General features: G+C 32.8%; 1 protein-coding gene across 1 annotated transcript in view; it reads left to right on the top strand.

Moving 5' to 3' along the window:
• Positions 1-25,635, top strand: part of Klhl1 (kelch like family member 1) — a 370,801-nt gene that overhangs the window by 171,119 nt on the left and 174,047 nt on the right. The gene's annotated exons all lie outside the window — the stretch shown is intronic.

The raw sequence follows: 25,635 nt of genomic DNA on the forward strand, positions 1-25,635 counted from the left end.
AAATTTATTAATTCCATAAAAATTTAAAAATCTAGAACCAAGCAAGCAGAATTGAAGAAAACTCCCAAAATATCATTACTTTAGAAGAACTTTAATATTAACTATGTGATGTTATAATTGAGTTTTCCTGGTTTGCAAATATAAACATTAATCAAGTGTGTTTTAAAGTGGGCAATAAAAACACAAAGATTAGTCTCACAATTACTCCTTTGATCCTTCTTTAAATAACCCCTTTATTTACCCTACTGAATAAAATAAAAAATCAAAGATGGAACTATGACTCTTTAGATAAACTTCAGCTAATGAAAGTGTCTTCTGGAAATGTGAGTCACAGAAATGTCTTACTTTTATAATGAAAATGTCCAGTGTTGTCTAATACTTATTAGGTGAATCTAGTAGAACTTCAGTGACTCCTTAATAAAGGTGTAGTTCTCATGGGGTATTGAGAAGAGTAGACAGTACATAGTGTATTTACCTACTAAAAATTCACTGTGTGAGCTCACTTTGCTAATTAACATTTTTAGGCCAGTAACTTAAGTTCCCTGAGAGATTTTGACATACTAGGTTAATCTTGGCCATCAGTTGATTAGTGTGACCATCATGTTATATCTCCTGGGTTGCTGTGATAGTTTACAAAAGTCTGCTACGTATAAATTTGAAAAAAAAAAAAAATATATATATTCAAGAGTTCTATTCCCACTTGTTTATCAGCAATTATTTTAGGCAAGGAGACAGTGAAGAATGTGATTATGAGCCTGATCTTTGGAGAAAGATTGCTTAGTGGGGTAGCTTTTTGTACTGCTACCAAACTATATCACAGGAACAACTTAGAGGAGGTAAAGTTTGTTTTGAACTCATGATTTCAAAAGTTCAGTCCATGGTTGGCAGACTCCATTGCTCTGGACCCAAGAACAGACAGAACATTATAGCAGATGGGCATGGCAGAGGGAAGCTACTGACTCCAGGAAGCAGAGAGAGAAAGTAAGAGGAGCCAGAAACAAAATATATAATCCCCAAAACATGCCCCCAGTGGCTCACTGTCTCTAGCCACACTCCATCTACCAAGAGCTACCACTTAGTAATCCATTCAACTTTTTAATACATCAAATGGATTAATACACTGATAAAATTACAGCTCTCATAATCTAATCATTTCACTGCCTGCATTAACTTAGACCATAACATATGGATTATTAATATAAACTGTTGAAGGCAAGAAATCTATTGTACTTTACTTTTCTCATCTTTGAAAGGAAATAATCATACTGCTGATATTGCTAAGTGATGAGAATTAAATAATAATTTAATATTTTATAAACCTAAAGCATGAATTCACAAGTTTATAATAGTTGCAGCTATCTGAAATATTGAGTTGGCAGGAATTCAAAGTTTTTGTAATTGGTTGGGCCAACTGGTGTCAGTCTTCCTTCCGTTTTTTTTTTTGGTGTTGTTGTTGTTTGTTTGTTTGTTTACATTTAGCAAATCACTTTTTAAATTTTTTAAATGTATTGGTTCTTTTTAGTTATATATGATAGTAGAATTCATTTTGGCATACTTATAAAAGCATGGAGTATATCTTGTTATAATTCAGTCCCAAGGACCTCTCCTTCTGGAGAATTTAATATGAATGCCTGTTACAAAGTAGATGTTCAGTAATTGTTTAATGAATGAAAGTGGAGAAATCGCCACATTACATTCAATATTAGTATCCACCAAAACTAGTCCCAACATTTAATCAATTAAAAATATAAAAGAGACTACCTTCCTTTAAAGTGCATACTATGCTAATCTACATTCTATTTTAAAATTTTATTTCAAGGCTAAAGTATAGTGATTTTAAAACTATAAGGATAAACAACAATGTCATATCAGTATTGTTATTACCTGTACACATGTAATATTAATGCTACACTTTAAAAACCAATACTTACCATTGTTTTTTGTTTTCTTTTTCAGTACTGGGGTTGGAATGCAGTGCCACTCTACCACTGAGCTGTAGACCCAGTCCATTTTTTTTTTTTTTTTGGAGACAGTGTCTTGCTAAGTTGCCTTGAACATGCAATGATCCTGCCTCATTCTGTCCAGTATCTGGGGTTACAGGTGTGTGCCATTGCACGAGACTAACAACCCCATTTAGAACATAATTATGTTCTCATGGATTAGGCAAAACCGCTGTTTAGAGATGCAATAAATAAAATCTATTCCAAACTTGAAATTGAATTAATACATATAATTGTTTTTATGTGCTCTACATGGTTTAAAGGTAGAAAACAAATCAAATTAACTCAATTTGGAAATAAAAACAGCATTAAATGTTTTCTTAATATCCTACTTAAGAAAAAACATATTGTAGTTAATTTCGCTTTGTCTATTTTTGTGAAGACCTGTCTCTATTGCAGAGATTGCAACTATGGGAATCATCAAAGAGAAGAAAATTCACTACAAACCATTAGTAGAAAAAAAATTAAAGAAATCATATCATGATCATTGATACTACCCAATATAGCAGCATTTTATTTGAGCCACACTGAGACACAACATAAATGATGGTTAAGTATAAATTCTGGAGCCATACTGCCTATCTTTCCTATTTTTCTCAACTACATTTGTATAACTTGGAATATTTACTAAAATTGTGCTTGAGTTTCCAAATTCGCAAATATGAGTGGCCATATCGGCTTCTGCTCATTCGAGCAATGAAAATAATTTATGAAATATGAGTTGTCAGTTAGTGAATAGAGCTTTGTCTTAATGAGGTACCAGGAATGATGTGAATAAAATGTAAGAGGAATGATTTTAATTCAATGAAAGATTTTTTTAATAGTTATTTTCAGCTCCCTCAATTGGTAGAAAGTTCCCACTGATAAGAGGAATAAGTATGTTGGAGACTTACAAGAGAGGGATTTGTACAATAGAAATTTAACTGAAATGCATACACATTTCTGATAATAGTCATGTTCTATTCTTCTCAAGGTGAGAATTTCAGAATGATAACTTCAGCATTTACCTAATATTACCTTGAGACTCATAAAATTTAAACAAGATAACTGTCAGAAATTCTTCTACATTTATATTTCTTGACTTCAGAAAGTTTTAAACTTTTATCTTTAATGCTCTTTTCTCATTAAATAATGAATATCAAATCATTTTTATAAATGTGTTCTAAGACCTTTCTGGTATTAAATTTAGAAAATTGAAAAATCTCTGATTTGTATATTTAAATAATTCTGTATTTTGGTTAAATTTCATCAGTGGGTTAGATAAATGGGAATGAAGGGAAGGGAGCAGAACAGGAATAGGAAAGACAATGGAATGAATCTGACATAACTTTCCTATGAACCTATATGAATACATCACAGTGAATCTCCACATCATATACAACCATAAGGCTGGGATCCTAATTATAATAAGATATGCTCTATGTTTGTATAACATGTCAAAATATACTGTACTGACATATATAAAGAACAAATTAAAAAGTAAAAAAATACTAAATCGAAATTATATTTAGTTATCACTTCAAATATATCTCTTTATATACTTACATAGACCATATACCAAGCATTTCTTTAAATGAATATGAAAATTTAAAGGAAATGATATCATAATCCTTGATACAAGCCTGCTATGTTTCAGGTGGACATATTTATATGCAATATATATACTCTATATGCTATATTCCTTTGGATTTCTGTACTAATGCTTTCATATATCTTTATCCTCCATATTTTAAATTCTATACATATTCAAAATAAAAATAGTGCCAAGAATTTTCAGGGTTCTGTTTTAAAATGTGAACAACTTTGGTTTTTGGAATGCTGGTTAAAAATTTTAATATCACTTTCTTAACTAGGAAACATTTTCAAATGATCTCTCATTTGCTTCTACTTTTTCCTTACACTTACTTAATTTTTTTTCTTCTCATGATTATGTTCTTTTTCTTCAACTGGTTCTTTCCCTCTGCTTTGCAGTAGGCTGAGAATAAGCATTTATTCAAAAGGCATTTTGAGGGCTTACAGTCTTCCATATTTTGAGATAATTATTGAGGATACAGGCAAATATTTGAGTCTTATCTTTAGAATAATAAGTACCACGGTAAAGAATAGTATTGAATTTTCTCTTGTTTGCACAGTAGCTCCAAAGAACAATCTACTGCTTTTACTACATTCACCCTTTGTCCTTTACAGTCTTACAGTCAGACTTTATCTACACTCTTCTTTCATTATTACATATAATTTATCACACAACTCTTTTTTAGAAATTTGTTTACCTACCCTACCCCATGATGATATACACTCATTCCATAACAGACTCAAGTGTGAAGAGGAGATGGTTTAAAGTGTTTGCCACAGTAAAATAAATATTAGTAATATTGATATTACTTTGAATATTTTTCTTATAATGAGGATTTTTATCCATTTTACTTGTCTTCATAATTGTGCATTCTACTATAATTGTGCATTAACACTATAATATAAAGTAATTAAAGAAGTCTCCACATATAAATATTACTCTGTCACTGGTATTTTCATTCTATTCTAGCTATTTACCTGGACAAGGTCTTATTTACAAACGTAAACATTCTTGTTTGTTTATTGTTGATATTTAGGTTGTTTGTTTATTGTTGATATTTAAGTTGTACTTAACTCTTGATTTCCAAAAGAGAAAGATATATTTTCCCTTGAAAACATAAGCCAAGACAACCTAATAGACCAAGGATTTATTGGTATATACAATCTTAGGGCTGCAAAATTTAGATGAAATAGAAAAGTAGGCTGGGAAAGAAGGAAGCAGCAAGGTAATGTATTTATGAGCCGTTCACAGTTAATGAGAAAACACAGCTGGTAGTTTAACAAGGGTAATGTATCTAAACAGATCATGTGGAACAACTGTGATGCAAAACTGTCCATCAAAGACATAAAAAGAAAGGAATTTTCTGACAATAAATATTGTCTTTTGTTTCTCAGAGGTCAAAGTTTATCCCACTGTAGGTCATTCTTTCTCTTTTCTAAATGATGTTAATCAGCTCTGCTTGGCTAGTTTATATCCTCAGGTTCTATTTTATCAGGTCTTACTCTGTCTATTGTCAGAAGTGCCCTCTCCTCTATGATATAGACTTTCTTGCTCAACAAATACTGTAGTTGGAGAAAAGGAAAGCACATATTCCTAATTTGGTTACTGGAACTAATAGTGAAATAGGTGAATCTCAAACCTACATTTTAATGATTATTTTCCATAACCATTAATTCTAATAGGTTGATGATGCTGAATAAAATATGAACTCTTGGTTCAATTAATATATATTTTCTTGAATGACCATGTCTTTTATTGTATATCGTGCTATATCCAAAGCTGGTGGTGTGTAGAAACTTTCAACATGCTGTTCTACTATTCTTTGCAACTGATGTTGTTGATGAAGTATGTAGTAAGACCAACAAATCTCATATGGATAAGCTCATTTTTGCAGTTTTTGCTGTAATAGGGGTTCCTTTTTCTGAGGAAATTTTTCTAGTCATAGTATATCATAGTATATCAATGGATCAGGAATTTTCTATGCCTTTTTTATGATGTTGAAGTGGAAAGAAGTCAAACCCCTACATAGAGGATGTATCTCTATCAGAAAAGATGAATGTCTTCCCCTTCCTAGGTAGAAGGTAATTTATATTACACAATTTTCACCAGCTGTCAGGCTTATGTCCTCCAAAGAAGTGTACCATGTTAAAAATTAGCAGTTCTGTAGTAGAATAGCTTTGGTGAAAGTGAGCTCATATTTTCAGGAGCATGCATAGATTCAATCCTTGCTTTGTCATCTGCTTGTGAAAATATTGTGGAAACACTGAGATGGAAAGGGAAGAAGATAGCCAGTGTCCATCATGACTCTGTTTGCTTGGTTGTTGATCTTTAATAATTGCTATCTGATAAGCATTCGAGAAATATCCTCACTTTGAAGTCACTCCATTGATATAAAATTACCCTAGACTTCCTGACATTAATAATTCCCTATTGTTCCATAAAACTTTGACAACCAGTCAACCTATTTGAAATTTTCAGAAAGCCATTTTGTAACCATGCAAAGTGGACATCCACATATGCTGTTAACAGCTTGGTCTAAGAGAATGATTTCCTTTCATCATTGTAACATATTAACGTATCTCTTTATTAGAACTGAATTATTTTATTTCCCCATGTTTATTATTAATGGGTTCTACTTAACGCTCTAAATTTAGATTGAGAAATCAGCATATACATACTTATTCAAAGGATGAATACTTATATGCAAAATATGGCCTTGCTATACAACTTTAGAAGTTTGAGCCATGATTTTATCACTGTGACTATCCAGAATCTCTTCTCAGTATTCTTACCCACATGAATACTTGCAGAGGTAACTGATTTTGTTCATCATATGGTAAAAATTTCAGGGAAACTTGCACTACAACCTGACCTTGATTTTTCTAAACCTTTAGAAAGAAAATTATTACTGCATGATCCGTCTGGTAGGTTAGAATCAAATTCTGAAGGGCCTTCAAAGTTAAAAGAAGCCATAATAAATTAGTACCACATTTTTACAGGCTGAGTGAATGAAGGGCAATGACTTTATCTTCTCTAGGTAGAAAGAAGCTCTCCTGATATATTTCCAAACTATAAGATGATAAAAAAAATCTACAAATGCAGAAGATTCATAAAACATCATAGGATTTATCCTTCATCCTTCATCATGCATATATGTTACTAGGTTATTTTCTATTCCTTAATCCAGTTAAGATCATGATAGATAGCATTATTGAATGCCTTTGATGTTTTGTACAATGTCAGGACAATTAACGTTTTTGTATCCTATTTTATGACAGAAAATAAAAGCTCTGAAAAAGTGAAAAAGCCCTATAAAAGCATACTCTCGAATTTGTTATACAAAAATAAAATGTTTTTGTTCTTTTTAAGTAACATCCTGATGATAAGAATGGAGAAGAAAGCATTTTCAAGGCAAAGGTGCATTGTCCAATCAATAATTGTATACCAGTGCTCATGGGAAACTATGAGGATCTCCCTATTCCTGGGAGCATCATTCTGCAAATAGTTCCATGACTGAGGGACACATTCTTCCTCTTTCCAGTCTTACTGCCTCTGGCTTGTTATAATTTCTTCTGTCCCAACTCTAGGCTCCCTGCAGAAATAGGCTAAAATAAAATAAAATAATTGCACAGTTTAGTTATTCTTCCTATGACTTAAATATCCTGATATTTTTGCTCAATTAATGATAAAAAGAAAAAAAAAAACATGTTAGGAGTACAAAATTTTAATTTTCTTTATTTAGAATAACATTAAATTTAAAATACCATAATAAGTATACCAGAAGAAAACCTTCATATGTATCTTTAACAATATGTTTTTCATGCTTTTGAGCAAAAGCTATGCATCTTTGTTTTTTATTGTGTCTCACAATTTATGTAGCCAACTATGCATCCTGGAGACTCTGATTCATGCAAAAATTTGAGAACTACTTTTATAACATAGGAAATAAATGAGTTATCTGCCATTTGTATTATCAATTATAGTTATATCTAAGACGATAATTACAGAGAAAGCCTATGGAACCATTATACCCACACTGAAACAAAATTTTAGTTATTGTGAATCTTATTGTGATTATACTCACTTGTGGTGGTGTCCTTCACAAGCAATCTCAATTTTTCTCTTAAATTAGTTGATCCTGAGTATATGTAATTATTTTGTCCTAATAATTGTGTGAACACTAAAAATTGCCATTTCATTGCTATTATTAACGTTCAACACCAATTATTAATTTTTCTCTTCATTCAAATAAAATAATACTCTCAACAAGATCTCATCAATCTTACTCCAAGATTCTTGGTGATGATTTCTATAGATCCTCACAGACCTTGGCAAGTTGGATTCCAATCCAGTCTCCCTCCTCTATTTTTATTACTTGGCTCTGGGATTAGTGCTTTTACATAGATTCCTCTGGCCTGGAATGCCAGTATTTCTAGTTATATTATATATTCCCCAGGTAGAGGCAGCATCCCCTATACCCTTACTTAGTTTTGAATTAAAAACGTGGTGCTTTGATGTAAATGCTATTTTTTCCTGCATCAAATTTCTAATTATCTAGCTGATATTGACTCTGGAAAGAAACTGAGGTGTCATTTTTGATGTTAATTTTTTTGTTTTGGCTTTTTTATTTCTTTGTTTATTCATGGGATTGTTTTCTAGTGAAAAGAAGATAGTTTTCTGGAATATAGAAGGGACGAGATCACAAGATTAAGGGATCAAGACTGTCAGACTTACCTCCCCATATCCTTATCTAGACTGACAGCATCCTGTTCTTTCCCTATCAATATTGTGGTTCTTCCTTAAAATCACATTGACGTATTTAATTGTTTATATACAATTTAAATTTGTAGAAGAAACTTTGGACATTTTCTTTTAACCCTCATTAGTTTTACTTTCTTCATAGGGTGCACATTAGTTATTATAATCTAAGTAAATTGCATCCTTTATTTATTGGTCTTTGATAATTACTGAGTTTCCCTCTTTGTAACACATATTTTCTACCTAGTTATAGCAACTTTTGTATTGATTTATTTCTCTAAGTACAGAACTTTTTCTTTATGCTATACAGTCATTTCAGGTACTGTACACTTTCAGCTTAATCATATAAAAATTACTAGAAGTTCATTTATAATGTGTGTAGTGGTAGTAATTCAACTTAAAGTATTTTATACATCTGAAAACTCACAATAGAGCTAATAATGTTACCATTAATATTTTAATCTGTAGTAACAATAATAATGCTATGTGTTCTTTCTCATTAAGGATCTAAATTCAACACAGTGTATCTGTATATCAAGAGCTTTAGGCATACGGGGTAGATAAAATATAGTCCTTAATATAAAAATGTTGATAGAAAACTATATAAATTTTTATGACAGTTGCATTTATATTGCATAAATTAGATGTAAGAGTGGTTACAGGATTGAGAAATGTACTTCGGACTGATTTCTTTCTACATTGTAGCAGGAGGGAATCAGAGTAAAAAAAATATATTAAATTATAAGTTTAAGTGTTGGATTTGTGGATAACATACTCCTACTGTCAAACAATGTCAAGATGTTACAGATGTCAAGATGTTCCACTATGACAATGAGACAAACTGAAATAACTATTAAGACTTTATTCAAAATGCCAGGTCAGTGGAGGCAAGAGGCAAAGGACTGTGCTGGCTTCTCATGTCCCATTTTTCCCCAAAGAACAGCATCAGTGACAGTTAGGTGGAAGAGCAAAAATTAGGGAAAACCCTAATTTTTACTCAAGTAGCATTGAATAAAAGACCCTTGATATGATGAAATCATGAATCAAAGAGGAAGAGACAAGGAAAGACCAATAATGAAAAAGTTCTGAGACAAGAAGAGGAGTGTTTCAGCTAAGAGTCTTGATTAGAGGTCTCTTGAATGGAAGGTTCTGAGTTAGGAGTGCAGATATCTGCATCAACATGGATGGCCCAGGTGACCTGAGTCCTTGACTGCAAAGTCCTTTATAAAACTTCAATCACTGACTGCATACCTAGTCTTGAGTGAAGAGGACAGCTTCCTTCTATGAGTCTTTCCAGGCAAATCATTAGGAGTATAATTGGGCCTGAAAGATTATACATAGGGCTCGTGCCTGGAGTCACTCTTGTTTTTTTTTAACATTTATTTTTTATTTATTTATATGCAGTGCTGAGAATTGAACGCAGTGCCTCACACATATTAGACAAGCGCTCTGCCAGTGAGCCACAACCCTAGCCCCTAGAGTCATTCTTCTTGATTCCACCTTTTTATGTATCTATGTGTCTGAGTATGTGCTTGTGCACTTGTGCATGTGTGCATATGTATGGTTCTAGAGATCAAATCTAGGGCCCTATGCTTGCTATCTAAATGTGCAACCACTGAGCTACCTTTCTTAGCCACCTCTTGATCCTGCCAGGCCCAAGATAGAAGCTACCAATCATGGACTCAAATGAACCAGAAATCGAAAGTCTGTGATCAAGACTCTTTAATCTGTTAACCAGGGTCATGATCAAACCACCCCAAGTGAAATAATGTTCTACCTAGAAAGATGAAGATGGCCATGAACCTATACCATTAAGAAGCGAGGAAATTATGTCCCACAGGAAATTAAAGTGTATTTGAAAGAGCCAGGTACCCTCTGTCAAAGCTTTGCAATGAAATATTCTATTTTGTTATGTTTATTTATCTTCTTGTACTATGACGTATTATAAACAAATATGTGATAGTGAGTTTAGATGAGAAAAAGCCTGTTATTACCATGGACAAAATAACCTTGATGGTACATAATGAGTCCCTTATTCTGCATGTTCTGGATGTCCTCATCTTTGACAGAGTGAGCTGACATTTAGGAAGGTATTTCACTCTGGCGGTATTAGCACTCCATAAGTTTATCGGGTCCAAATTAATAAGGTTAGGGCACTTGAGATACCAGAAAGATCTATAGTTGGAGAATATTTATTTTTGGTATAGGGTGGCATACCAATCAGACATTTGTATACAGAATCAAAGTGTATAATATGCAATATTTAATCAAATTCAGTTTGGTGTCAGCATCATGGAACAGTGGTACTTATATATTTGGTAAGGTGGAAGTTACATGGGATATGCTATGGAGAGACAAAAGAGGTTAGATCCTCTTCCCTACCAGCTGCCAAATCAACACTGTAGGCTAAAGGCACTCTTGTACTATCAGTTTTGAGGAGTGGGGGAGTGGAATCCTTCACATTGACTGTGATTTGGACAATCTGTCTAGCTTATTGAGCAAAGATAGTACCCTTGATCCAACCCAAGAGTGTGAACCCAAACCTGGCTAGAATCTTCTCTAGCTTGAGGGGATGGAATCTGTTTTCTAATTCAGATATCAATTTAATAGTATTACGTGGAATAAAGCAGTGAACCAATCTTAAGAGAAATGTTGAACTGCAAACTGCAAAATGATTGTCATTATTTTTGAGATTCTTGTAGGCAAAAACTCATGTTGTACACCCAAGAAGTATCCCACCTCCTGCAGTTTAATAGCTATTCTTATTTCCCAATTATTTGAGTCTTTCAAAAGGGGTTTAGGGTAATGGAAGGCTTTTGAAGAATGTTATAATTATTATGGTGTTAACAATTTTGAAAATAGGGTGTTCAGTTGAAAGAAGTGGACTGAGGTCTAGTGAAACACTCAGTATAAGTGAGAGTCTCATTCTAGTCCCAGAACAACAGTGTGGCTTGGCTTGAAGGGCTGTTATAGCATCTGTGAGGGTGATATGCACCTGTTTCCTAGGGGCAGCAACTAACTCATCATGGGTGGTACAGACCTGTCCAGGCCCCTGTTGTCACCAGTTGAGAAAGATGAAGGTTTCAAGTATTCATGTTCTCTCACAGCCTGCCATTTCGTTCTCCTCAGGCATCCAGGGTACTCCGGAGAAAGGGGTTTGTAGAGACAACTTCAACAAGATACTATTGGACCCTCACCAACTTTACCTACATTGCCTCATTCATCATGAAGGCAAACTTAACATTAAATCTGAAAAACCTCTTTGGACAACTGGACAAAACAATCTTGAAGGGCTCTAAACTCTCTTTCACTAAATCAAAAGTCTGAATTATTCATTGCTTTGTATTTCATCTGTTGGTGCCAGGGACATGTCTAAGCTAGCTTAGGGCATTGTTCCACAAATTCAGTGCTCAGGGTGTCCAATAATTTTAAATCACAGTGCCAGTTGACTGTGAGCAATAGGTAACTACTTACCCAGGTTTTTGGAGGCCTTTGTTGGATCCTAATCTGACTCACAGGTTATATTTGGCCAAAGATTAGGGAGGCTTACTAAATGAAATGATTCATGGTGCCCCTGAGAATCAAAAGTTTTTTGTAAGCAATTTGTTAAGTAATATCCTATTGTTCTATTCTAAATAAGTTATCCAGGACATTCTTCATAATTGACTAGATAATATTAGTAGTCTATTGACCAAAATGGGAAAATTAGCCTTCTGATTTCTTTAATTTATAAAAAGCACTCCCCCAATTTATTCACTTCCTTAAGGGTAGAACATGGATTTTCATCTTTAAATTTATATTCTTGAAGCAGAATTAGCATACATAGAAGTATGATAAATTGTATTTCAATGACTAAGACTTGATAAAGGTTATGCTTCATTAATCAGATTCACTTGCTAAATTTTTGAATAACAAACACAAAAAATAGATAAATCAAATGGCAGTTAAATTGTGGTAGGCAAAATTATAAACAGTTCCTTATCTGCCAAGATCCCCTACTAATTCAATCAAATACTAATCTAGATAGTACTGTTAGAGGTACCAAGCAGATGAAACTAAGGTGATGAATTAACAAACTTTAAGACAGTGATTTTCCAAAATTATTCAAGCTTAATGACTTGAGCCTGTATGGCAGTAGAGGAAACCAAAAGAACCTCTCATATATATATGGAGTAAGTTAAGAAAGGAGAGATAAGGCAGAAGGCAATGCAAGAGAGTTTAAAAAACTAGAAATAAATCAAGCAGTAATTCCAGCCAATAGCCAGAAGGGAAATGTTGACCCTATTCTTACAACCATATAGAACGGAGTTCTATCAATATCCTGCATGAGCTTGAAAAGATTTTTTTAAATGAAGAACCCTACCAACACCTTGATTTTGACCCCATGAAACCAACTGAATTACATTTTGTCTGCACTTCTGACCTACAGAACTTTAAAGTAATAAATGAGTCTTTTCTTAAGCCAAAATTTTGTAGTGATTTGCTACTAACCAAGCAAAACAAAACTAATATGCAAACCTATCATTCTGACATTATATAATTAGAAGAATATAATAATTATTTAATGAATTTATTAAAAGTAAAATTGTATATTATAATATTTTAAGAAATATTGAATAGTCATTTCCATTTTGAATCTAAGATAACAATGTGAAAGATGAACTTCTAATTTGGGTAGTCCTTAATTTCTTTTTATCGGCTCATATACATAATATATTAATGTTCCATGTCTAGAACCAACTTTTATATTTAATGGACTGTATGTAATAATATATTTTGTAATATAATTAATGGTTCTTTTATTTTCTGAGAGTCAAATTAATGACATGAACTAAATTATGGCAAACTTGAGGACTATGTATTATAAATTTGTGTAACTGCCAAGAAGATTATCCTGTTTTATTCCAAATATTTTTTTCATAAGGTATAGTTTTATTAGTTTGCATCTTAGAGTTTTACTGGAAATAATTTTTATAGGTTGTCTTTTATTTTTACCCAATTTTATTTGGCAATTATTATGTATTTCTACGTTTTTTTAAGCTTTAAAATAGGTTCATTATAAGAGGACATACTGTGCTGAGATTTTTGAATGTTCGTTAGTAAGTAGTAAATTAGTGCAACACAGAATGGAAGTTGTCTAAATCCTTTTATTAAGCAATAAATGAAAGCAAAATCATGATTAAAATTGCACATGCTTCTGTAGAGACCATTTAGACCTTAAGATCGCAAAAATGCAATGTATTCTTTGTTTTAGAATGCTAAATATTTTAACTGCAAAGTAATCAATATGGTTATACATGCCAGTTTCCCACTCACCTTTTTTTTTTCTTTTCTACACATAGTTTTTATTCCAACTTTCTAGCAATTTTGATTATGCATTTAACAGAACTCCTGGAGGATCATTTATGTTTATAAGCATAAGAACAAAATACTATATAAATTTTAGTTGACAATATATTTCTTTCTAGCCCTGGGGGGAGGGAAATGTTTTCTGTTAAGATAAGGGAAAATTTTTCTTTCACTTTTTTGTGAGTATAGATGAGCATTGCCTGATAAAATATACAAACATTCTGGCAGATCAAAGTCAATTCTTACAGCCAATTTTCTACAAGATGCCCTAGCAGGGAAGATAGAATATCACCATGCATAAAAAATTTTCTTTTTCTAGTGAGGTTGTAGAAGATCATTATTTTTATGCTTTCATCAAATGAGAAACTCTTTAAATAAAATAAAAGTTACGTGATCAGGTATCGTGGACTCTTTGCTGCAACAGAAGCAAACATCTTTGAATATATAGCTATGTTGTTTCAGGATTTAATTGGCACTCATAAAAATTTATCCTGTGTATTGACCCAAACATATGATTTCATAAAGGTTAAATATGGATTTTCAATTTTCTCCTAACCTCTCAAGCTACTGTCATTCTCAATGACTTCCATTAAATGAGTAAAATAAACATGGCAAATACTGATGTAAAACAACTAACAAAGTTATGGAAGACAGAGATTTTGTCACAACCAAGAATTAAAAGTATGTAATATTAATAATAAAAAAAAATACCATGACTCTTATAATTTATATATGATACTGTTACACAGTTTACAGCAAATTAACTTATATGAGTATAGTCTTTTTTCCTATTAATTAAAAAAAAATGAATGTAGAACTATTTGGCTGACTGGGCTATTTTTTGGTAGCAAAATTTATAAATGATATTTACAGACTTTTACATTTTTGCATTATTAATGTTGGTAAATAATATATGTAACATTAAACTTTTGGCCATATATATCCGTTATCACAAACAGACCAAACAAGTACAAAGGTTCAAGTATCCTCTAATAAATTGCTTATATTTTTCATAGCCTTGTAAAATTTAGTAATTACTTTTCTAATATTAGTAGATCTTTAAAACACATAAGAAAAGGCTTACAAATTAGATATGGCTATGGAATCGATTTTCAAGATAAGGAGATAGTGTCTTAGAATATTAAATTCTTTATACTTGGCAAGTCATGATTAAGAAGTATCACAGTTGGTACATCAATCTTTTTACTAAAAACTCACTGTTCTTTCCAACAAATGTTTAGCTGATTTTAACTCTTTAGCTACATATCGTCATAGGATACTTCCAATCATAAAATCATGTATTTTTAAGGCATTTAACATAATTATCTTTTTTCCCATATAATAATCTCAAAAGAGGTCATCAAAGATTATCTCTGATGTTAGATACAGTTTGAAATTATTATAATGTGTTTAATTTTTTGTAAAGCATTGAAAGTTAAGTGTTTTGGAAAAAAAAGTAGTTACTACCAATCAAGTATCCAATGTTTAGTGGGTGATAAAAAATTAATAAAAAGAACCCACAGCCATTCACTTTAGTCTGGTAGAGAGAAATTCAGAAGAAGATACAGGTTTATGACAACAAAATACAAGTGGCAAATACTAAATATCCATTCCTTATACTGCTGTTATCAAGCAAGAACTCATTATATAAGTTAAATTCTATTTAATATTCTTAAAAATTGATGAGAAAATAAACAGAAAACAGGAAACACTATTCAACTTGGATATATTTGTAGCTCTTTAAACCCTTCCTTCTTTCTGAATAATATTAGTATTGTGTTAGTAAATACCATACTCTTTATTTATACATGTCACTGTATTCAGTGAATAAAATTTAAACATATATATCAATATGAAAATAAAGTTTTTGTAGTGACTAGTTCATATTTGGTTTTTCTGTCTATATTTGGAAAATTCATTGAGAAAGATAAAAATTATGCAAATAAGTAATATGGTCATTGAAAACATCAGTTATTTTTTATTTATTGTTTTTACTTCTAAAGTAATAAGAAAAATGCAGGACTTTCAAAAAGGAATTCATCTAAAACTGCATCTTCTATACCAGCATCTTTTTCTGGTTTTGAAGATTAGGATCATCTGAAGAAATTAAAGAATGATAGTTCTACAGCCTTTAAGAGGCAAGATACAAAGTAGAAAAATATTAATCTTCAAGTGTTTGAAATGGTGATATATAGATAGTAATTTATTTATACCAGGATTCAATAAGATATTATAAAAAAGCATATTGTGCATCAAAACTATGACAATTTTCTGATAGAGCCATTCAGCAATGACATGGGCTTCTTCCAAATGTACTGTGGTTCCTATCACTGAAAATAACAAGTAGGTGAAATGATTTTAAAGATCATTTCCAATTTGAGATTATGTGAGGTAGCAGGAATTCCAATATTACACTCTGGCAAACGAAGGTATGAGAATTGGACCAGAAGATGTTAAGGTTTCTTTGGTGGCTGATGAATCCATGGTTCCATAGTAAGTATTTTCTAGCCTTGGGAATTTTTATTACAGAGAGAAAAAAATTAGATCTCCACTCATTCAAACTCCTTCCTTCCATTTGCATTTTCATCCCTTAGATTTCCTTAAATCTCTTATAACCTCATTCTATGTTCCTCTTTAGAAAGTGAAAGTAAGATTTGTAGGTCCCCAAATTTCCTTCCCTCCCTCCCTCTCTTTCCCTTCTTTTATTTTCTTTCTCTGTATTCCAGGACTAGATATATACTAGACCTTCAGTAATCACTCAACAAAATTTTGTTGCTTAAATGAATACTTGGAAAATAAATTAAGGAAGATATTAATGTAAATATAGACTGTAGAGAGTTGAAGTAAAGGGTAGGATCAGATGCTGGATAGTAATGTCAAATACATAATGCTTGTTAGGAGTCACACATTTTTCTAAGAAATTTAAACTAGTCTTCATACTTAAATCCTCAAAAGTGTGCTTCCCAGTGAATACTATAGTTATCCTCACCTAAGTATAAGAAATCCAGCTTTCTAAATTCACCTAGCCAATGATTAACAAGGTTGGGATCTAAATCCTGGGCAACTCTCCAAAGTAAATCACGGATAATCACCATGCCTCATCATGGAACTCAGAAGTACCAAGGGTTGTAAAGAAAATCCAGGTCAGCACTCAAGAATCAGAGTGCATATACATCCATAGGTCAAAATAAGACATTAAGTCCCAATGATACCGCTGGTTACTAGTGACGAATTTAGCTCCCTCCAATACTAAAGTTTGAACATTAGAGAAGCACACCAAGGCAAGCAAGCATATAAAGCAGGGTTCATTTTAAAAGTGGTAACATAGACTTCTTCCACGAGGGAGAAGGGGACCATAGCCGGTATCCCAAGAAGTGAGCGAGGTGTTCTGCCCCTTTTATATGTCCTAGGCTTCCTTTGCTCTCCTGCCCTCTTATCCTTATCTTTTTCCTTCCTGCCTTTGTGATTAGGCCCAGGAATGCTTGGTGGGATGGCCAAAAGGTGGGAAACAGGTGGGCTGGAGGGGGAAGGGCAGGATGGTGCAGCCCAGGACTCATTAATTAACAACTTTATAGCTCCCTGTAGGGAGGGGCAATTCCTAGGACAGGTTACCTTAGCAACAGGTTGGAGCAGGGATAGGTTCTTGATAAGGGTAGAAGAAGAGCTCTGAAGGAATTGACATTTCAATCCCTCAGGGGACAATCTCCCACTTCCTGGGACTCACTCAAAATTGTCCTGACTTGATCTGACCTGACTTAATTTACCTACCTATACTGACTGTCTGTCTAATTCTGGCTTTACCAACAGATACACAGAGGAGAATCAGAAAGATATTACTCAAAGGGTACATAGCCCAGGTAGTGGTAAAGGGAGGTGTCATAAAGGACAAGAGATTGAATTTTAATTCCAGCCTTAGTTTTCATTAGAAGTGGAAGTGTAACTATGTTTGTTCCCCTCTGAGTCTCAACATTCTCATGTGTAAAATAGCAAGGTTTGACTATAATATAATGGGTCTTCATTCCCTTTGAAATTTTAAGTTAGTGTTCAAGAGTTCAGTCAACCATTTTGATATGGGATTAAAATTTCAGGCAAGGAAAATAAGCCAAAGCCAAGAAAAACTGATTTTAAAATCTGAAAAGTTTAGAATCTTAGCAGTAATACATGAGTATAACAACATTTATGTCATTTGATAACTAGGGAGAGTTAACTCTGATCACTCTTTAGGTATAGAAAGTGTAAATTCTAGAAGTAATAGAAAAAAAATATATATTTATATATATATGGGTAGGCTGGACCTTTAAGTAAGTTCATATTTTTCTGTCCTCAACATGGGATATGGGAATGCCATGTTTCTTAAAGGCACCAATCTATAAAATAAAGAATCAAGAAATTATCACTGAAAATATTGGGAATAATTGCTGTAGTTTCTTAGTTTTATGTGAGAGTTTTTAAACATAATTTTTTTCAATTTCTCTTAGAATGTATGTTAGTTTCTTTAGGCTACCATAACAAAGCCCCACAAAATGAATGACTTAAAACAACAGAAATATATTATCTCATAGTTCTGAAGGCCAAAATTCCAAAATCAAATTGTGCACAGAACCATTTCTGAAGTCCCCAGGGAAAATCTTTCCTAACCTCTTCTAACGTCTGGTATCCCGGAAAAATCATTGGCCTTCCTTGACCTGTAGCAGTATAAGTAATTTCCCCACTTGTATTAGGGCCCAGCCTAAGTCAGTATGATTTTGAATTAAACTAATTACATCTGCAAGAACACTATTTCCACAAAAGTTCACATTCTAAGTTTCCAATAGGCAGGAGTATTTTGGGAAACTTAAGGTCTAAATGTTTTTGTCTTCCCCCAAATTCATATGTTGACGCCTAAGTTCCATTTGTGATGGTAGAAAAATGTGGCCATTGGGGAGTGATTATGACATGAAGACAAGGCCCTCATGAATGGAATTCTTTCCCTTATAAATAAGAGTTTCTAGAGATCTTTTCCCACCCTTTCTATCATGTGAAAACACAGTGAGGAGATTCTACTTACAAGGAAGAAGCCAAGCCCTCTGAGAGCAAATTTGCTAGTGTCTTGATCTTGGACTTCCCAGGCTCCAAAATATCGAGAAATAAATTTCTGTTGTTAATCAATTATTCAATCTAGGATATTCTGTTATATCATCCTGAACAGAAATTAGTATCAAGAATTTGGATATTATATAACAAACACCTAAAAATATGAAAGCAGCTTTGGAACTAGAGAATAGATAGAAGTTAGAAAAGTTTTGAAGTCTATTCTAGAAAGAGTGTTTATTGTAGTGAATAGAATATCAACTACAATTCTGGTGGGGGCTCTCAGAAGGGGAAAGCTGTAGAGAAAGCCCTGGTTTTCTTGGAGATCTAAGTGGTTATGATCACAATGCTGGTAGAAATGTGGATGGTAAAGAACATTTTGATAATATCTCAGACCTCTAGACATTACTGTTTACCCAGATACAAGGCTGCTTTCACAGTTTTAGTTATTATTATTATTATGATTATTATTATTTAACTACACAACAGCAGTGGAAAGCATTACAATTCTTATTACACATATAGGGTACAATTTTTCATATCTCAGTATATAAAGTAGGTTCACACCAATTTATGCCTTTATACATGTATTTTGTTGTTGTTTTTTATTTTTTTTTTGCATTACAAATCTTTATACACATATATACCACAATTTTTGTATCTCTGTTTGTATATAAAGCATGCAGACACCCAATTCAAGTATTCATACATGTACTTTGTATAATGATGTCCATCACATTCCACCATCCTTGCTAACCTACTGCCCCTCCCTTTTCCTCCCACCCCTATGCCCTATCTAAACTTCATCTATTCCTCCCATGCTCTCCCTCCCTACCCCACTATGAGTCAACCTTCTTATATCAGAGAAAACATTTGGCATATTTTTTGGTGGGGCTGGGGGGGTGGGGGGTGAGCAGATTGGCTTATTTCACTTAGTATTATCTTCTCCAAATGCCATGATTTTGTTCTTTTTTAATGCTGAGTAAAATTCCATTGTGTATATATGCCACATTTTTTTTTATCCATTCATCCACTGAAGGACATCTAGGTTGGCTCCACAGTTTAGCTACTGTGAATTGTGCTGCTATAAACATTGATGTGGCTGTGTCCCTATAGAATGCTGTTTTTAAGTCCTTTGGGTATAGACTGAGGAGAAGAATAGCAGGATCAAATGGTGGTTCCATTCCCAAATTCCCAAGGAATCTCCATTCTGTTTTCCAAATTGGCTGCATCAATTTGCAGTCCTACTAGCAATGTATGAGTGTACCTTTTTCTCCACATTCTCGCCAACACTTATTATTGTTTGTCTTCATAATAGCTGCCATTCTGACTGGAGTCAGATGATATCTTAGAGTGGTTTTTATTTGGATTTCTCTAATTGCTAGAGATTATGAACATTTTTTCATATATTTGTTGATTGATTGTATACCCTCTTCTGAGAAGTGTCTGTTTAGGTCCGTGGCCCATTTATTGATTGGGTTATTTGGTTTTTTTTGGTGCTTAGCTTTTTGAGTTCTTTATATACCTAGAGATTAGTGCTCTATCTGATGTGTGAGGGGTAAAAATTTGCTCCCAGGATGTAGGCTCTCTGTCACCTCACAGATTGTTTCTTTTGTTGAGAAGAAACTTTTTAGTTTGAATCCATCCCATTTATTGATTCTTGGTTTTAATACTTATGCTATCAGAGTCTTATTAAGGAAGTTGGGACCTAATCCCACGTGATGAAGATTAGGGCCTACTTTTTCTTCTATTAGATGCAGACTCTCTGGTTTAATTCCTAGGTTCTTGATCCATTTTGAGTTAATTTTTGTGGATGGTGAGAGATAGGGGTTTAACTTCATTTTATTGCATATGGATTTCCAGTTTTCCCAGTACCATTTGTTGATGATGCTATATTTTCTCCAATGCATGTTTTTGGCACCTTTGTCTAATATAAGGTAATTGTAATTTTGTGGATTAGTCTCTGTGTCCTCTTTTCTGTACCATTGGTCTACCAGCCTGTTTTGGTGCCAATACCATGCTGTTTTTGTTACTATTGCTCTGTAATATAGTTTAAATTCTGGTGTAGCGATACCACCTGTTTCACTCTTCCTGTTTAGGATTGCTTTAGCTATTCTGGGTCTCTTATTTTTTCCAGATGAATTTAATGATTGATTTTTCTATTTGTATCAGGAATGCTATTGGGATTTTGATTGGAATTGCTTTAAATCTGTATAGTGCTTTTGGTAGAATGGTCATTTTGATAATATTAATTCTGCCTATCTAAGAGCAAGGTAGATACTTCCATCTTCTAAGGTCTTCTTTGATTTCTTTCTTTAGGGTTCTGTAGTTTTCATTGTATAGATCTTTCACCTCTTTTGTTAAGTTGATTCCCAAGTATCTTATGTTTTTATGTTTTGAGGATATATCAATTTCTATCTTAGTCTTTTCAGGATAGCATCCTGAAAAAATACCTTAGATTGGGTGATTTATAAATAAAGAAATTTATTTCTCACTGTATGTCAGACCAAACTGAGGGACATGATATTGAAATTAAAACAAAAGCCATCTTTTTTGTAAAGTAGCAAATACTTCGTCAAATTTTGTCCTAGTGTTTTGTATAAGCAGCAACATGAGGGATGAAATGGGATATTTTCAGGAAAAATCTCTAGGCAAAGTTTTAAGGAGTGACTTTTTAAAATCCTTTATAGGAAAATGCAAGAAAAGAGAACTGACAAGAGAAACAGAACTTTAAAATTTGGGAAACTATCATTCTGGTCCTTTTGTGAAGAAGGAAAAGCATGCTTAGGAGAAAACACAAAGAATGTGGCCAGACTTTACTACCTGTGCCCTCCAGAGTGGCAGCGAGTATGACTCACACAACAGTTTTGGCTTTAATGTCATAGAAATTTGAAACTTTGTATCCATCAGTGAATAATAAAACAGGAAAGACACTGCTTTAAAAAATCGAAAGATTGTTTCAACCTTGCTTCAGAAAATAGTATAGTCATGCATATGTTATGAAACTCTCAAAGCATTGCTTGGCAAAGGATCCTTAAAAAAGTATAATTTTAAAATTGCATTTGGAGTGATGTCAGTCTTATCAGTCTTCAAAAGGAGAAATGTTTCCTTAAGTAACCATAATTTTATTCCTTTTTTTTTTGTATTTTGTGTTGTTTTAATAATAGGTATTAATGAAGTAAAGAAGATTAAAGTTCACTTCAATGTTATTTGAATAATAAATTATTTTTCTATTAATTTAATACCTATATTTTAAGCTACATAAATAACAAGGTAATAATTAAAGGGATATAATTATATTCCGTTTGACCTAGTGCTACCATTAATTTTTAGATAACATTTATGTGATATAGAAAAATGATGTTTCTAATAAAATCTCAAAGGAATTACTACTTATTGATATATTACCACTTATATAATAGGGAAAAATAATAGAGTTAAAAGAAGATGATATGAATATTAGAGAATAGTTTTATGTTAAATTGAAAGAATACCAAATAATACTGGTAAAAAGCAAACACACCAAAAAAAAAAAAAAAACCTTTATTTAGAATAAAGCAAACTTGAATGTTTTCAGCTAAAAAATATAATTTTAAATAATATGAAGTAGAAAAAGTAAATGCAGGGCTGGGGATGTGGCTCAAGCGGTAGCGCGCTCGCCTGGCATGCGTGTGGCCCTGTTCGATCCTCAGCACCACGTACAAACAAAGATGTTCTGTCAGCCGAGAACTAAAAAATAAATATTAAAATTCTCTCTCTCTCTCTCTCTCTCTCTCTCTCTCTCCTCTCTCTTTAAAAAAAAAAGAAAAAGTAAATGTAGAGATGTAGGGTTTAGAATTTCTTTCTTTCTTAGGTAGTGGCATCTTACATTTAATACCAAATTTTGTTCTTTATAATAGGTACTTTTAACCAATATATAGAATATGTAGAAGGTGTGTGTGTGTGTGTGTGTGTGTGTGTTTAAATGGGAGAGATTGTCATAGTTTTAGAATAAACCTTTTCCATTATCCTACCTAAAATACCCTTTCAGTATTATTTCCCAGAGTTTTTCTGTCCTCATTTCCAATCAAGGTGATATACCAACCTTGGCTTCACATACTTCATTACCTACTGTTATGACTTTGTTTTATGGTCAGAATACCATTTTTTCCAGCTCCCATTTTCTATTGTAAACTCCTTCCAAATATTTTGGGTCCATTGAATAAGCCACCTTCTATGGAGTTGCCTACCATCTTTATGACCTGCATTTTTTATACACATCTCCTCTATGATAAGCTTTTGATTCTATTTTATCCTCCCTCACAAGTTAGTCTCACAGTCATACATCAGATGTTAAATAAATTTGTTGAACAAATTAAACAGGCCAAGAGTTTAGATATCTCAAAATATAATTTTTCAGATCATAAAGTATTAGTTAAGGTGCATAAGCAATGTGAGAAAATTAGTGTGAGCTAATATTACTACTTTTATAAATAAAGCATAATAGAACTAAATTTCAGAAATTAGATTGCAATCACCATAGAAGAATATTCGGCAGGGAATAGTGAAAGGCGACTTGAGGTACGGAAAGCATAGAGAAGTTTATAATTCCATAGTATATAAAAATAACAATAGTAAACAACATAGTAGATGGCCAATTCTGACAGAATTAGTAATGACTGATACCAGCTTCTAACGTCCAGTTTATTTATAACAGTTTTATAAATGCAACAATACCTCCCAAAAGATTTAGTGTGGCTCAAAAATATAACATTATGTGAATATAAGATAAATTAGATACAGGTGTAAAAGAGCAGAAAAAGAGAAAGCAAAGATGCTATAGTAATACTAAATGAAACTATTATCAGAATTTTCAGAAAAAAGAAACCAAACCATAAAATGCTATAGCTTTCATGCCAGATGGATTTCAACTTGACTCTAAGTTTTCTAGAGGCCAAATAAAAAGAGGAATCTGATCAATTTCATAATTTACAACATCTATTATAAAAGCAAACCAATTTACTCAGCAGAAGTGCAATTATTCCTGGTACTAAAACCTGAAAGAAATTTTCCCCAAGGGTCATCATAAATAGGACACTATGAAATATAATGAAACATGCCTTGAACAATATCTTTATGATAGATACCGCTAAGAGTTTCATAGAGCTTTAAAATGATATTCTATACTATATACTGATGGTTTAGCTCTATAATCCTGTGTATAGATTAATATAGGAAGAGATTTTTTGAGTAACTGAAAAAGTGAATGGACAAAAATAATCTTTCTAAGATTTCACAAACACTTTTTTTACTTTAGCTCTTTAGAAAATGTTGATAGAACTTCTCCAAACACTTAGTTTCTTAATTCACTAAATAGTTATTGAAGTTATAAAGCACTGTATAAACCCAAAGGAAACAGAGGGGTCAAAATCATTTCCACTAACAGAATTAACTCAGGTACTATGTGATGTTGATGAATTTTATAAACAAATCACATTACTTCTAAACTATATTATTATGAAGCTTATGTAAATAAATGACAGAAGACCTGAAAGAAAGTAAAAGTTAACATCCTCTTGTTGAAGTTAAGGGTACTTCAGCTCCCAGGATATACTCCCATCAAGGGTCAGATTTCTCCTCAGAATAGGAGTGAGTCTGCTCTCACCTGAAGATTGTTGGTCCCTTGATGAATGCTTTATTTTTTTTTAGCATAGTCACATGGCTTTTAAAATACAGTCATAGCTTCACTCAGATTTTATCTTAAATTGTGTGTCCTATGGAGTCTACCACCACTATAATGTTATGACCATAACTCATATTCTGAGAAGCTTTAGTTATATCTTCCATGGAGTTGCCTCAGGAGACATTGGAGGAGGTGGAGCAAAAGGAGGCCAAACATGTTGGTGCAATGGCACACACTTGTAATCCCAGTGGCTCAGGAGGCTAACACAGGAGGATTGCAAGTTCAAAGCCAGCCTCAACAACATAGCAAAGCCCTAAGCAGCTTAGCAAGACTGTGTCTCAAAATAAAAAATAAAAAAAGGAATGGAGACGTGGCTCAGTGTTTGAGTGCCCCTGGGTTCAATCTCTGGTACAAAAAAAAAAGGCTAAACATTGTTTGAGGAACCTCTATATTCTCTAATAATACACCATACACAGAAGCCTTTTGGCTTAAATGTAGGAAAGGTTTTGACAGTTTTAAAAATACGTTTACAAACACTGTACTACTATGTGCCATACAAACCACATTGATCTGCAAGATCAATCCATCTATTCAATAAATGCTTAGTTTCCCTTCTATTTTCCATGCACTGTGACAGGATCTAGATATACAGTTTACAAAAGACAAGGTCTTACAGCTTACAATTTATAATGAAATCTCAAAGTGCACCAAAGATTCGCAACTGTTTGGTAACTGCAGTGGCAAGGATATACAAACCTTGCACTGTGAAGATCTAGTGGAACTGAAGTCAGGTCACATGAGACAAGATAGAGAGCTAGAAAAGCTCATATAGATAGCTATTGTGTCCTTGATATGACAGAAATTAGGAAAATATGGTAGTTAAATTCATATTTAAACAATAGAGTGAATAAGGAGAACATGTTAACATGGAAAATTTAAAGAGTAATTTTTCTTTCAGTTGTGAATGGAATTAAGTCAGGGGAAAAAATGAATGATAATCAGAAAATGTCAGATAATGAAAAACCAGAATTCTTACACAAGAAGTTTGAACCAATAAAAGGGAGACCATAAAATTAAACAAAATCTTTGAATGATGCCATACACACATTTATATTTTAGAAATATCATTTTGGTATCATTGTAGAGGACACAATTGAGATGCTAAGAATAGACTCAGGCAGAGAAATTAGAAGCTGTGGCAATCAGGAAATAAAATAAATGGA

This window comes from Marmota marmota, unplaced genomic scaffold (assembly GCF_001458135.2).
Source record: "Marmota marmota marmota unplaced genomic scaffold, marMar, whole genome shotgun sequence".
Lineage (NCBI taxonomy): Eukaryota > Metazoa > Chordata > Mammalia > Rodentia > Sciuridae > Marmota > Marmota marmota.